This window comes from Anser cygnoides, chromosome 3 (genome assembly GCF_040182565.1).
Source record: "Anser cygnoides isolate HZ-2024a breed goose chromosome 3, Taihu_goose_T2T_genome, whole genome shotgun sequence".
NCBI lineage: Eukaryota > Metazoa > Chordata > Aves > Anseriformes > Anatidae > Anser > Anser cygnoides.
The window spans coordinates 45,695,694-45,709,735 of record NC_089875.1 but is presented as its reverse complement, the minus strand read 5'-3'; the positions used below and the strand labels follow the sequence as shown (position 1 = coordinate 45,709,735).

General features: G+C 41.3%; 1 long non-coding RNA gene across 1 annotated transcript; it reads right to left on the bottom strand.

Annotated features, from left to right (window-relative positions):
* Positions 1-4,288: 4,288 nt before the first annotated feature.
* Positions 4,289-13,387, bottom strand: LOC106044568 (uncharacterized). Its single transcript, XR_001212347.3, has 3 exons — positions 12,396-13,387; positions 4,685-5,614; positions 4,289-4,573 (listed from the first exon to the last, which is right to left on the bottom strand). It is a non-coding gene; the product is annotated as an uncharacterized lncRNA (long non-coding RNA).
* Between the last annotated feature and the right edge of the window lie 655 nt (positions 13,388-14,042).

The following is a 14,042-nucleotide window of genomic DNA, read 5'->3' as shown; positions in this document are numbered from 1 at the left end:
CGATAAGACTCCCAAGACTGGGAATTTTGTTTTGCATTTCACTGCCTCCTCGTCCTGTTGACATAATGATCTCATATGCAAAAACAAATCGCCCCCTGACCACAGCATAACAAATTGAATGCAGTACTTGACACGTGGGCTCTGAGACTGTCTGCCCAATTTCTCTTGCTGCCCTAGAGTAAAAGGGTCTGTTTTGTGCTATCTGCAGCCTACAAGCTACAGTATATTTGGGGCTATTGCTGTCACCTGTGAGCATATCCCTCCCAGCCATGCTTTCTGATTACTGGAAACAAGTCAAATATGTCCCCACAGGCTGACAAACTAGGCATGAAGGAATACTTCAGTACATTTGAAGAAAAATCAACCAGCAAATGATTGCCATTATACAGAGGCAGTCTATATTATTCACTAAGATGCAAATCTGTCACTAGATCTGTGTAAGGATACATAACCAAGGCTGGCTGTAAAGAGCACACATGCAATGTGAGCAGTATGAACAGCAATGTCATGATATTCAACACACATGGGAAGAGAATCTCATGTACTCTGTCCCACCACCTTAAATCAGGTCTTGTGCTTACCCGAAACCTGGACTCACTGATAAGTCACACTGTGCATGCTATGTGTGTGCTAATATCTTACCCCAGATCTCGAGCTGGCTTCACTGGTGAGGAAAATCAAGTGGGGACCAGCTTCAGCTTGAGCTTTTCTCTCACAGACAGGAGGTTCAGTGATATGAAAGAGGCAGCAAGAAAAGAAAGATTTACAGTTGTGGAAATGTTACCCCACAGGAGATGCTCCCCTTTTTTTGTACCCCATGGCACAACATGTTTACTTCCCCCATTTTGTAAGCATCAGCTAAACTTGCAGCTGTTCAGGGATGGATGCTCTTAGTAGCCCACCCAGTATGCACAGAATAACTAGTACATCCTACTGCACTGTGTGTTGACCAGTTGAAACCATAAGGTTTTGATCCATTTTTTGATGATTTCTGTAGACCCTTCTCAATAGGTACATGAGAAGTAACTAAGAAATGCACGTCTGTTCACAGGCTTACACTACAATGCATTGGCAGGCAGGGCCTCTGCTTATACCAGAAGAGCTGAGGAGCACACCTGCTAAAGAACCAAGAACCACGGGTACATAGGGCTGCACTTCCAACCTATAGACATTCAAGTGTTGAGCTGTGCCAGCTGCCTGCATCTATTTAATTGAGCAGACTAGTATCAGCCTGGATTGTGACACCCTTATTGTCTATAAAGAAAGAAGCATCTTGACCACTAAGAAAGGAAAACAGATGAGAGTCCACAGCCTGTGTCACACACTACATATATATATATATATCACTACTACAGAAATATAGTGAATAAGAGCCAAAATTAATCAGTTATTCCATCACTATCAGAAGCAGTTACACTTGAGTCTCTGTTAATAAGCCCAATGTGCATCTGCCAGGTACATGGAGTTCAGATCATCTGTCACTTTTTAATGCCAACATTTGTTCTGAATACTTCATGACTTTTTTGTATGAAAACATGACACCTCCCAACAATGAATGATGGTCAACTGACCCAGAGATTTCTTCTTGCATTTTTTTTTTTTGTTATTTTTTTTGTCCTGGACACCTGAATTTCTCAGTACTGAGTAAGCTTTTCAGTAGACTTTTATTCCAATAGTTAAAATATCCATTTCACCCCTGAGAAATAACTTGGGATTACTCTGCTAAGGCACATCTGGCATGAACCTCATTAATCTTGAAGCAGTATGGTATATGCCCAGCACAATTTTGGCACTGTGAAAGAAGGAAATAAGAACGTTCCTTCAGAATCTCTGAACACCTGGTACTCTACACAAGTTAATATAGAAAGTATAGTCCACCTTAGCACTACACTTACAGATAGAGAATCTTAGCAGCTATCTTAAATTGTTTTGCAATAAAAATAATAAAATAAAATAAAATAAAATAAAATAAAATAAAATAAAATAAAATAAAATAAAATAAAATAAAATAAAATAAAATAAAATAAAACAAAACAAAACTAAAATAAAATAAAATAAAATATAAAGCCTACTTCTGCTGTCTGATGTTTCTTTGCTGGTCCTCATTTGTTTTAGCATGATACCTACAAGTCCACTGTCTTCCATTAAGGCTCTGCCTGAGTTATAAATGAGTGACCTCATGAAATCAGATGCAAACACTATAGAAGGATTACTTTCAAATATACAGACTTCAAAGAATCTCCAAGGACATGTTCATTGAATTTTCTTTCAGCAACTTCTGTAATTAATACAAACATACAACCCCATGCCAACACTCCTCACTTGTGCACTCTGTGATGAAAATCAAATCTTGTAGAAAATCATCCTTCCATTGTCACATTTGGTGTTGTAAAGTAGCTTCCACCTTGTTAGAATTTGAAAACCAGACAAAGCAAATGTTTTTGTAAACACTGGAATCATCACTGTCTTCACTTGAGAGAGAGTGAAATTGTGTTTTTTAAAACCACCACCTGAATATTTGAAGTCCTTCAAAAACATTAACTAATACTTGATGAAGTTACCTATGGTGTTGCTGCACATGCTTATACGTTCTTAATGCACAATTGCTGTTCAGTATTTGAGAAGATACTGCAGTGTTGCTAGTTTTGCAATGGAATTTATTCATCCAGTGATCATAAGCATGTATCTGAAGCAGCAATATTTTCAATAAGACAGAGCCATGCTTTGGGAATTGGGCAGCAGTGCTCTAGCTCAGGCGCCTGAAGTAGGGGATTTATCTGTGTGCTGATTGCCTTTCTGCAGGAATAGTAATACACAGTACAAATAATACTAGCTGTAACAGTTAAAATAAGAGCACTGCTAGACTGGTTTCTCCCTCAAAGTGAAGTCAAGATGTAATCCCTCCAAAACATGCTATTATTTTGTAGGGGTGACATTAAAACAAGTAATATTGGAAAATTTATGGGTCCTGGGGAAATAAAATGTAAAGCTCATAAATTAGCTTATAGTTTGGTTTATGTTGATGAGTTTCATCACCAACAAAAAGAAAACTCCAGAGCAGCCCTACCCACATCAATCTGAGAATCTCTTGCAATTGTTCCTTATCTCTGGCACCTACTCTCTGGCCAGGGTAGGCTGGGTCAGCATCTTTGCTCCTACAACAAACCATCTGATGCAGACATGACATGTAGCCATGTGATAGCATCGGACAATTCACACAGCTTTGGGTGCCAACATGCTTACTCTGAGCTTGGTGGGCACCAGGAAGCACAGGGCAACTTCATTGCTCCCCAGAGAAAACAGCCACATGCTGTTCTTGCTTCTAACAAGAAAGCAACTTTACCAACTCTTAGACTTTTATTCTGAGTCAGGGAACTATTCTTGCACTTCATGAATGTTAGTGTTTTATTTCAGACAGGGATGGTATGAATTTTCCCTTCCCACAAAGCTTCTCACCTCTATAGCTGCAGAGAAAAGCTCAAGAATTTATGTAGTTAATATTTAAATTCCAAAAGACGAAAGGCCAATAAAGCAAAACCAAATGGGTTTATTTGAAGCTCGAGGTTTTTTGGACATATTTTTTGAGAAACTTAACCCAGGGAAAGAGAGGACATTTGCATGTTTGGGACTGGAGGTCAGAAAGCATGGATCTACAGCAGAGCAGCACATGCCTGGTACTGCTCCCTTCTGCCCTCGGGTTCCCACGGCAGCACACCGACCACACACAGCTCAGACAGTACTTGTCAGTGGCCAACAAACAACAGCCCAACAGCAAGACTTCTCTCTGCATTCAGCTGCAAAACCAGAGGCAGAGGAGGAAGAAGGAGCCTTTCCCTGAAGATAGAGCCACAGTGCCTACATAGATGCGAACAAGGCTTGGGAAACCAGCACACGCTCCCCAAGCCAGGTATGCTTCCCAGTAACATGCACACAGTATGTGGGAAAAGGCTTTGCAGCACCTAAAGACCATATGAAGAGTCTAGCTCCTGGTGCTTTAATTGAATTGAAGGGAATTGAAGGGAAACAACCTTACTGACTGCATAGTAAACCAGCTGTCCTTTCTGCAAAAAGCTGCTGTTAGCTTTACTGTAGCAAGAGGCAAAGTTGATTTACTGTCTTCCTTCCTCCAGGGCACTGTCTGCTAGACAGGACATCTGAGAGGGTCCCTAAGCAGAGCTGCTATGTGAGGAATCTGGAGCAGCACAAAAACACAGGACATGGAAAGTGCTTCATTCCCTAGCAAACTTCACCTGGTTTCTCTTGCTAATGAAACCATCTCTTGAAACCAGCCAGGCTCACGGGGTCCATTGATACAGGTCATCTCACGTTGTTAAGCCATGAAATGAACTCCACCAAATCACCCTTAAATAGGAGTTGCTTTATTACATTGCTGTGTATGTTTATAACTGAGAATGGCAGAGGGTTCACAGTGAGAGAGCAAAAGTGTGGCCCTGCCAATGGAAGCAGGAGGTATTCTTGTAGTGCAGTGCTGTGTAGCTGCTCTGCAGCTCCCCAGCAGACCCACAGGACAGGATCAGATGACCAAGGAGGTGGCTGATGCTGATGCCTTGGTCTGTAAATAAAACAAGGATAAAGATGAAAAATAATAATAATATTTGCGCTCTTTCCATGGTCTCTGTTATTCCCCCATTTGGAGTGTGGGTTGTTTTGATGGTTTTCTCACCTGTTCAGGGCCCCCACAGATGCTGTAAACCCCAGTTGTTTTTTTGGCGGGGAAAGTACTTTGTGATTCCTTTAAACCCCAGAGGATAGCTCTTTCCTATTTAATGGCTCCATTTCAGTCTGCCCATATGTATTCTCTCCAGCTCTCAGTCTTCCAGTGTAATTTTATCCATAGCTTCATGATGAAAATCTGGGGAAATCCTTGGAGCCCTCCAACAGGAGAAGAGAATCAGAAATTACAGGGTATCTAATAAGGGTTTGTAAAAATCCATGTAAAATTTCCTGCAGCCAGAATACAAGGACTATTATCAGGACACTCAGCCCTTTTCCTTCTTGGCCCCAAACACCTGATGCTTCAGTTCGTCCTGTTTCACGATTGTCGTCAAGTTGGAAAACCCCTTTCGAATGTTTTCTTTCAAATTTCAGGCAGGGGAAAAACAAGCCCACGCCCTGCTCCCAGACACAGCTCCGTCTGTACATAGAGAATATTTAGGCTTCTCAGGCTTCACGCAGACCCTTTTGTGGATTAAACATGATGCTGCTCCATCACACACAAAGACTCCCTCAAGCCTTCTCCCCGTCGAAGGACCCGCAAACCGCTGCCAAGCTGTTCTGCAGTGCCATCTAGTGAGTCAGACACATTTTAACAGAGCTTCCCCGCCGAGAGTGGACACATCAATCACTCTGACAACGCTTTTCAGTTTTTCACTAAAGCTCTTCTTTTCCTCTCATATGACAACAACACCACCCCAAGTCGTTTTTGTTCATAGTCCAGCCAGACGAGCCCTTTCCTCCTAATGTGAGGCCAAAGTCTTGATTCCAGGACAGTTTTCCAGCATACAAGAATAGCTCTGCTGAAAGTGGATTGTACCTTCACAGTCTACAACAGATTAGATGGGGGTAGATGGTATCTCCTGCTCTTCAACAAAACCTGGAAATGCAGAAGTAGGATATGAGTGAATGCAGCCTTCTATGTTGGTGGTGGTGTGCAGGTGGGTAGGAGATGGTCATTGGATGGATTAAGAAAATAACAGCTAGATAAGTGACTCAGGTAGGAACGTGGGAAGAGGATAAAGAATCAGTTGGGGGAGGCAAATCTGAGGCTGCAAAGAGAATGGAGCAAGGGAACCAGCGGTGTAGCAGCAGATGACCTGGAGACACAGAGAAGCAAGGTGAGAGGACCAGGTTTCAAGTGTCTGCTCAGGGAGGCAGGAGGAAGGAGATCCCAATTAAATTAGCAGAAGGACCTAATGAAAGAGAATAAGACTGGAAACTGCAGGGATAGGGGATAGGGACAGAGAGAACTCAAGAGGTTGCAGTAAGAGACCTCTCTGCAGAGGACGGTGCCTGCCATTTTGCAGGCAAAACAGAACAAACGAGGCAGGAGATGAGCTCATGACTAAGGCAGCTGCATAATGCCACAGAGCTGGACTCTCTCTTCCCTTCCCCAGTGTGCCCAGGGGACACATGTCTAGTCTCTTAAGCCTTTTCTCAGGTGGTGCTCAATGTGTGCTTCTTGCTTTGAGGGTGCTGGGCTGGAGATCTAAGAATGTGGTTTGCAGAAAGGCAGAGACATGAAGCCATAAATAACACTGTTAAGAATTCCCACACTGAATCACCACTCAGGGCTATACCATAAAACCAGCCTGGCTGGAGGGCATGTATACTCTAAGAAAGCCATCAGCTTGAACAATGGCAGTTTCTGGCTTTCTCATGTGTTGCCAACCAATTTCCACATGCTCAAGCACAACTCTACTTTTTCAGAAGGTAGATGTCCCTGTGGTCTGATCTGCTGTAATTTTTCATGAAGTTTTATGGGGCTAGGAGTCAAAGTACTAATAAATGGAACTGCATGTAAACTGATCTTTTAATAAAACTGCAGTTACTGGGGGGAGGGGAGAGGGAATCTTTGTAAGATTTCAGAATAGTCTGTACTGCATTTTCCATTTTGCTTGGACAGAAATGTGAAGTGGTGGCTGCACTGAGGAAGAAGAAAGCAGCCTGTTACAGCCCTTAACTCCCTTAACTATATCTCCAAGCACCTGAAAGAATACCACAATCACTCACTGTTTTCAGTTCAGCAAGGGTAAGAACTTGGTGTACTTCTAAGTAGCAAAAGGGGAAAAATATGAAAGGGAGAAAAGCCACAGTAAATGCATGGGGTATTTTCCATCTTGCATGGCTGGCTTTTCAGCATTTACATTACATAATATACAGCTACTAGAATTACCGTGTTCTATTCCAGAGAAGCTTCCGGAAACCAAATTATTTAGTGGCTAGGAATGAATGCTAACCCCATCATTTGAAACACAAGCTAATAATATAGAAGTTTATTCTACCCAAGGGTATGTGTATCCGTCATACTTGAGAAGCATTCCTCTGTATGATAAATTCAGCTTGATGGGCATGTTTACAAAGGCTTTCTTCCTAGGATAATTGGACAATTTTGGTTTGGGGAAATAGAGACATTTGAAAAGTATTCTAGCACAGTAAAACACTCCGGAGATCTGGCTATGAAGAGTTGAGGCCCAAGGAAATGAGCAAAATTCAGAAAGGAGAAATGAGATCATCAGTCTTGAATGGCCAAGAGGCATGCTTGGGTAGGCTGTGGTTGTCACTAAGGGGGCCATGGTCGACATAGCTGCCCCTTACTGCCTACCTCATACAAGGCTGAGGACCACTGGTCATATGTAATGGATGAGCTCACCCAGATTCCCTCTAATATTCCCAAGAAACTCTTCCTGTGGAGCAATAGAGACCTGTCAGTGAGCTCCTCAAGGCTTGGAAGTTGGAACAGCTGACATGGCATCTAACTGCCTGAAACACAGTGTGAAACCTAAGGATAGTAGACCTTGTCATTGCAATGCAGAGGCACATTTAACTCCTCATCTTGAAAACATAATCCGCCACCAACATATGAGTTCAAGTGTGACAGCTGGGTTTATGCAACAGTGGAAATTCACTGCTTCCTCACACGTTCTTCTCCCCTGCTGCCCATTCTGAGTGTCCAAGTTGGTATCTTGCAGTTCCCAAATATCCCACTAATTTACCCTGCAAAAGGTTTCTTCCCACTATTTAAAACTGTGAAGAGATGCATTGTTACTGTATTTGCCCACGTAATACCTATTTTTTTTTTCTCCAAAATATATTGAGGGGTTTTATTCGTAACCTACCAGTATTCATTACTCACAACTAGCCAAAAATGGAGATGTTACATGTGCTCATTTTACCAGAAAGTTAGGGGTCAGGTTGGACTGGGTCACCAAGCTGCTACTTCTTTGCAGTTGCCAATCCAGTTTAGAAACAAGAGAATAATAATATATATTATTATTATTATTTTGTAAAACAGCTGTTTAACGTCCATGTTCAGAGGTGGATACGAGTCAAAGCTTGCAATATCTTCCTTTTATGCTAGGTCCAGTTCAGACTGACTCTTTGTGACAGCACAGGGAATGTTGGAACACCCCAGATACATCTCCTGCCTGAGGAGCTCAACTTGTCTATAAAGTCTCTGGCCCCCAAACCAAACCCAGCACATCTGAGGCATCTAGCTCAATATGTTCCATATACAAATTTCTTATACGAAAATCCCTTTTTTATGTAATCATAAACACGAGAGAAGGGGAAACTCAATGACTGGAGCTGAGTCACAAGAAACAAAAGCTTCATACAGTGGGAGAGAATGTGGAGAAAGCAGGGGAAGGAAGCAGCACAGGGAGGACTGTAAGGCCTAGATGCTCGGTTTGGGGGAATGATGCAGGAACGATGCTGAAGAGGCTTTTAGATCTCTTTCTTTCCATGCTGAAGTGGCAGGTCTCCTCTCCTTGTGATGGTCTGGAATAACAACGATTCCTAGACATTAATGTGTCAATGGCTTTGGACCACTGAAACTAAAAAACATTTTTTTCCTTGTTATCAAAAACATAGGTGCCTCTCTGCTTTTCACTGGGATGTTCAGTGTAAAATTCATGTTTATGAAAATTTAAAAGATACAGTCTTTACCCACACATCTGCTTCCACTGAGGAGAAAATCACAGCAAGGAAAGGATATTTTCTTTGCATTTTCTTTAAAATCTCACCACTATTTCTCCTAGCCCAAAGCATAGTTTTGCTGTTTTTCATCCTTGCAAGGAAATTTCATATAGCTGTGACTGTCACAAGAGCAGGCAGATACCGAAGAACTATTGGCAAAATGTATAACCAGTGTAAGAGTTTTTAGCAGATTTAGGAATGAGTTTAGGGATTTAATGTTCTTGGCGACAGCACTCCAAAATATCTCTGAATCAAGGTTGTGTAGTAACCTGCCCAGGTAATGCCTTTCTTGAGGACTTTGTCAGTTTACCAGGAAGAAATGTGAGCTGGCCACTGATGCAACTTCCTCTGAATATCGAAGTTACATTCAGAGGCCATTGGAATTGCAAACAGGTGGCGGTCTAAAGCTTTATCCACAACAAACTGCCCACAAACAAGGTTAGAAACTATTGAGTGTCAAAACCTACTGCTGCATAATTTTGCTGCCTATTACCAGGAACAAGCTACAGTCCTCAGGGCTGACTAACCACAAATAGAAACAACAATGTGAGGTTTTACAAAAGCGTGAAGCTGCTAGGAAGATGTGGGCCAGTAACCAGTCAGACAGCTTAAACTACATGGCACGGATTCTGGAAATACCCATGAATACTTGACAGGTGCTGAACCCTCATTAAGGAGTACCCCAGATCAGTTCTACAGCACCAAGGAAACCTTTAAAAGCTTTATTCCAAGTAGGGAATAGTGCTAAACTAACAGTTACCAATTCCAGCAGGAACACAGGTGTAGTTCTACAAACCGGGTGTATCCCTTGACTTCACAAGCACGTGGGATGTAATTATCTGCTCCAAAACAAGCCCATTATGAGCAAAATTGACAAAGAGGAAATTGGATCTGATGTACCACCAATGAAAAGAGCCTTGCAAAGCTGCAGAGATGTGTTCATAATGAGGCTCCAGTGCTACTGTAAGGGCAAGAAGCCCCAATTTTAAGATTTACAAAACCAGTGTTTGGCACTAAGAAAAGTAGCATTTTTGCAAATGCAAAACAGAAGTAAGGGGTTGTTTTCCAATGGAATACATGCTGTAGAATTGGAAAAGAAAGCTGTGGAGATAAGCCTGCTGCCGAACCTCTGGATATTGTCATATTCTGAAATGTAGATTTTCAAAAACAAAACCAAAAAAAAAAAAAAGGTGATCACAGAGTAGGAGCTTAGCAAGCAACTCGCACATTACTAATCACAAAATGTTTTGGTAAGATCACCTGTCACACAAGGAGTCAAATGCCTCAAAGTCTCAGAAAGATGAGGTTAGCAGACAAAAACACTATTGGTGCTAGAATTTCATAGACTATATTAAAAAGAAAACAAGTTCAGACAGACAGTAGTTTTATTAAATATTGAATTGTTTCTCAGCATCACGTTACTATCTTCTGGACAATTTATGTTGTCCTAGGAAAACTCAAGTGTGCAAAATGTTCAATCAAAAGACATGAGTTCAGTCATTTCTCTGAGCCTGGCATAAACAAAGGTGTTTTATGCCAAATGGACATAACCAGGCAAGCTCTTTGACATTCCTACAGCAACAAGTAATTGTTATTATTCCTGCTTCAGATATGACAATAGCTTTCTTGTCTCCTTACATAAGAAAGAGCTATCATTTGCTTTGTGAGGACTGGAAGGGAGCACTTTGTACCTCAGTGAAGAACAATTTAATAGAATTGATTTTAGCACACATGCTTCACAGTTTGGTCAGCACAACAGTATGTTCACTTTATTTCATGGTGTGGATGAATTCTAAATGCAATAAAGTTGTCTTAAAGCAAAACTTTCAACCTGTTGAGACCTCACATTGATTTTTACGATTATTTATTGCAGTTATTAATGTTTGTTTGTGTTTTATTAGGGTAAAACCCACAGGGCACAAGGAAACCTAGCCCTTCTTAAATACCCAGATAAATGAGGCAATTGGGAAAAGTGCAAGAAAAGACATTTAGATGGTAAGAACAGGGCACTGACAGCCTGGGACAATAAAACCACTTGTACAAAATCGTTTGTCAGTTTTCATGTACATTGTGGTATCACTACAGCAGAGTCTGTTGAAGGGCCATTTCAGTGCACAGGGAATGCATGCTTGACTGAACAGCCTCCATGGCATGGATCCTTGTAACTTCTCTTCAGGGGTGCACCAGCGATTGCATTGCCCACAGCAGCCCTCTGAAAGGCAGCAGCATTCCTTTCTCTGGTTTTGAGGGATTATGTTATGATTGGGCTCAGGCAGAAAGTTCAAGATCATGTCATTTCCATCCACTCTTGGTGCTTTTGGGGTACTGTTTTAGAGTTTTGCTAAACAGAAGTTGAGCACAAGCACTGTCTGACCTGTGGAGCAGCACCCACTGTGCTAAAAGCACCCAGCTGGTACTCAAGCAGTTTATCTGAGAAAGAGTCTGATCATGGAAAAGCAGATCCCAGGAAGGTCTGTCTCACATGCCAGAGACTTTGTATTAGACTCCCAGCCTTCTTTTAGAGGTATAATAACTGTGGGTAATTTTTGGATCTCTGTGGTAGCAATAAAAAGACAAAAGAGTTACAATTTCTCCGTATTCAACACACAGCCTTATCAGCCTAGCCCTTTCTTTGGAGTTGTAGAAGAAACAGGCACAGCTTATGCCTTTGGGACAGAGAAGCGGAAGCACTGACCTGGGGTTTCTCTGATCATTTCCTGATCATTCTTGGAACCACTTATCCTTCTTATGACAATACGTCACCATCAAAACTAGCTAACCTTGCACCTTAAGCAACAGCAGCCCATACTACAGCATTTAAGGATGAGGGGTTATATACGAACACATCATAAAACCCTATACCTTTGTCTCTATCTATATCTCTATCTATCTATACCTAATATGATTGTATAATGTCTACATCTGTCTTTATCTGTATTTGTATCTGTATCTGGTATGAGGAATAATCCTGTGAAACTAAGGAAATTAACATGACAACACAATGAGTTTCTGCATGGCCATAAATCTCACTCAGTCCTTCTGAGACCACTTGGTCTTCTCATCTCCCAATTGTCTTAATCTCTGGGCTCATCTTGCAAGCTGTCAGACCCAGGATGTACCTCCCCTGCTCCCTTGCTCTGAAATCCCTCTTTCCCCAGAAATTTGTTTAGTAACTTCCAAAGACAACAGATCAATCCTTTCCTCCAGATATTTACACATGACCCCATCTCCTCCAATAACATTATACAATGGCAAATAAATGGAAAACCTCCAACTTTCATTACATTGTATTTTGCAGAAAAATATTTAAAGTGATTAAAAAAAAATCTGATATATTTATGTAATCCACTAAAACTGTATTAGTTAACCTGTATAGGCAGCAGCTGGAAAAAACATGGCAGTGTAGACAATATAATTAGCTGCTAACAGAGCAGAGCTGCGATTGTAAAGTTTGGTGCATTGGTCTCTGAAAATGCAGCAATTGTGGTGCTCCACTGGAGAAGAATTCCCACTTCTCATTCTTAGGATCAGGAAATGATCTTCCCCTCATCCACAGTTCAATATTGCTCACAGATTGCCTTTAACTTCAGTAATTTGTAGAGAAGTTCTCATACACAAGAGAAAGGAAGGAAGGAAACAAGGAAGGAAGGAAATGTTAAGAGAGAACAGATTTTTCTTACTCTTTAAAACTGTTGGTTGTCTCCAGTTAGACAATTGGTACACATCCACTGACTTGATGTTGCAGAGGGGATCACAGATCTTCAGTTTATCAGACAGACAGACCTGCTCTCATATAATTTTATACAGCATGCCTTCCTGGGGAATAAGCATTTACATGTTTCTTCCATGTAAATTTACATTTTCAGGATTTTTACAACTATGAGTATCCAGGGCTACTCCTACTCTCAGGGAAGTAAGGGGGGATTTAACCTAACATCTCTGGAAGCAGGAAAGCCATATCCATGTCCAAGAGCCTCTTTTACATCATCTAGTGACAGAAGCTATCAGAGTTCTGCTCTTATTCATTCCAATCAGACATTCAAATGAGTAACAAGGATTAATTGCAATTACCATGCCCAAGGTGGTAAGAGTTAAAAAAGTTAAGAGTTAAAACCTGAAAGATTTAGATTTTAGTCAGCTTTGAACTATTAGGGGTAACTGACCTTCACCTGTCTACAAGCCTATTTGCACCTTTCTCAGGAGCACCTGGTGTTGTCCACAGACTGAAACTCTACAAGAGCTCACACGGATTTGGGATGTGATTCAATTCAGCAAATTCTGAGTTTCATTTATAAATATCAGTAGTTCATGCATCTGTGCAGACTGTTAATCAAAGAGAAGAGACTGTCCATCTGAAAGAGCTACTACAGTCCCCACTTCGTCACAGCTGCCAACCAAAAAAATACCATTTTTAGTACCTCCCAGTTCTGAATACAGAGCATCCCAATGCTGGTGCTTTCCACCTGGACTCCCCCTGCTATTAAGAGGAAACATACCAACTTATCTGATAGCCAGGTGACAATCATTCCCCACGTCCCCAAAGAGTGCTTTTGCATCCAAACTGCAAAACATCCATGTTCAGGCCGACAAACTTCGCCTATGAGCATAGCTGGTGCTCTGGTTCTCAGAGCCCCAGCTGCATCCACTGACAATAGCAGATCTGCAGCTTCAATCTATCCCACCTTCACACAACACACAGGTCTGAACACCAGCACAGTAAAGAGCACTTCAGTCTATCGTAAAGTCTCTCTCAGAATTATGAGAAATGGATAATACCTCTTAAGAAGACAATATCTCCTTTCAACAGATCTAGGCATAACTGTCCAAGTATGTTTTACCTGGAAGGCACTGGTTTTTTTCTTTTATTTTTTCTGACAGAACAGTACATTCAGTTTCTTTGGCCTTTTGTTTTAAGAAAATTCCATTTTTTCAGAAAGCGTCTCAAGAAGCTGGAAAGATAGAGTTGGCATCAGACCAATGGCACACACACAGTTTGTCTTAACAAAAGACTTTTCATTAGAAACAAACCATCTTCACCCTCCAAATGCTGAGTCTGTCACATATCTTGCAAATTCACAGTCCCCTTTCTTTTCTTCTTTCAAGGAAGGAAGGAAGAGAGAAAGAAAGAGAGAAAAAGAGAGAGAGAAAGAAAAGAAATAAAAGAAAAATAGGAAGGAAGGAAAGAAGGAAGGAAGGAAGGAAGGAAGGAAGGAAATATTTGAAAAGAAACATTTGAAAACACCATCATCTGTCAATGGGGCACAAGCACATGCTGCAGTGATATCTTTGACAGATTACCTGCAAGGTCCATCAGCAATCCTGTTCCT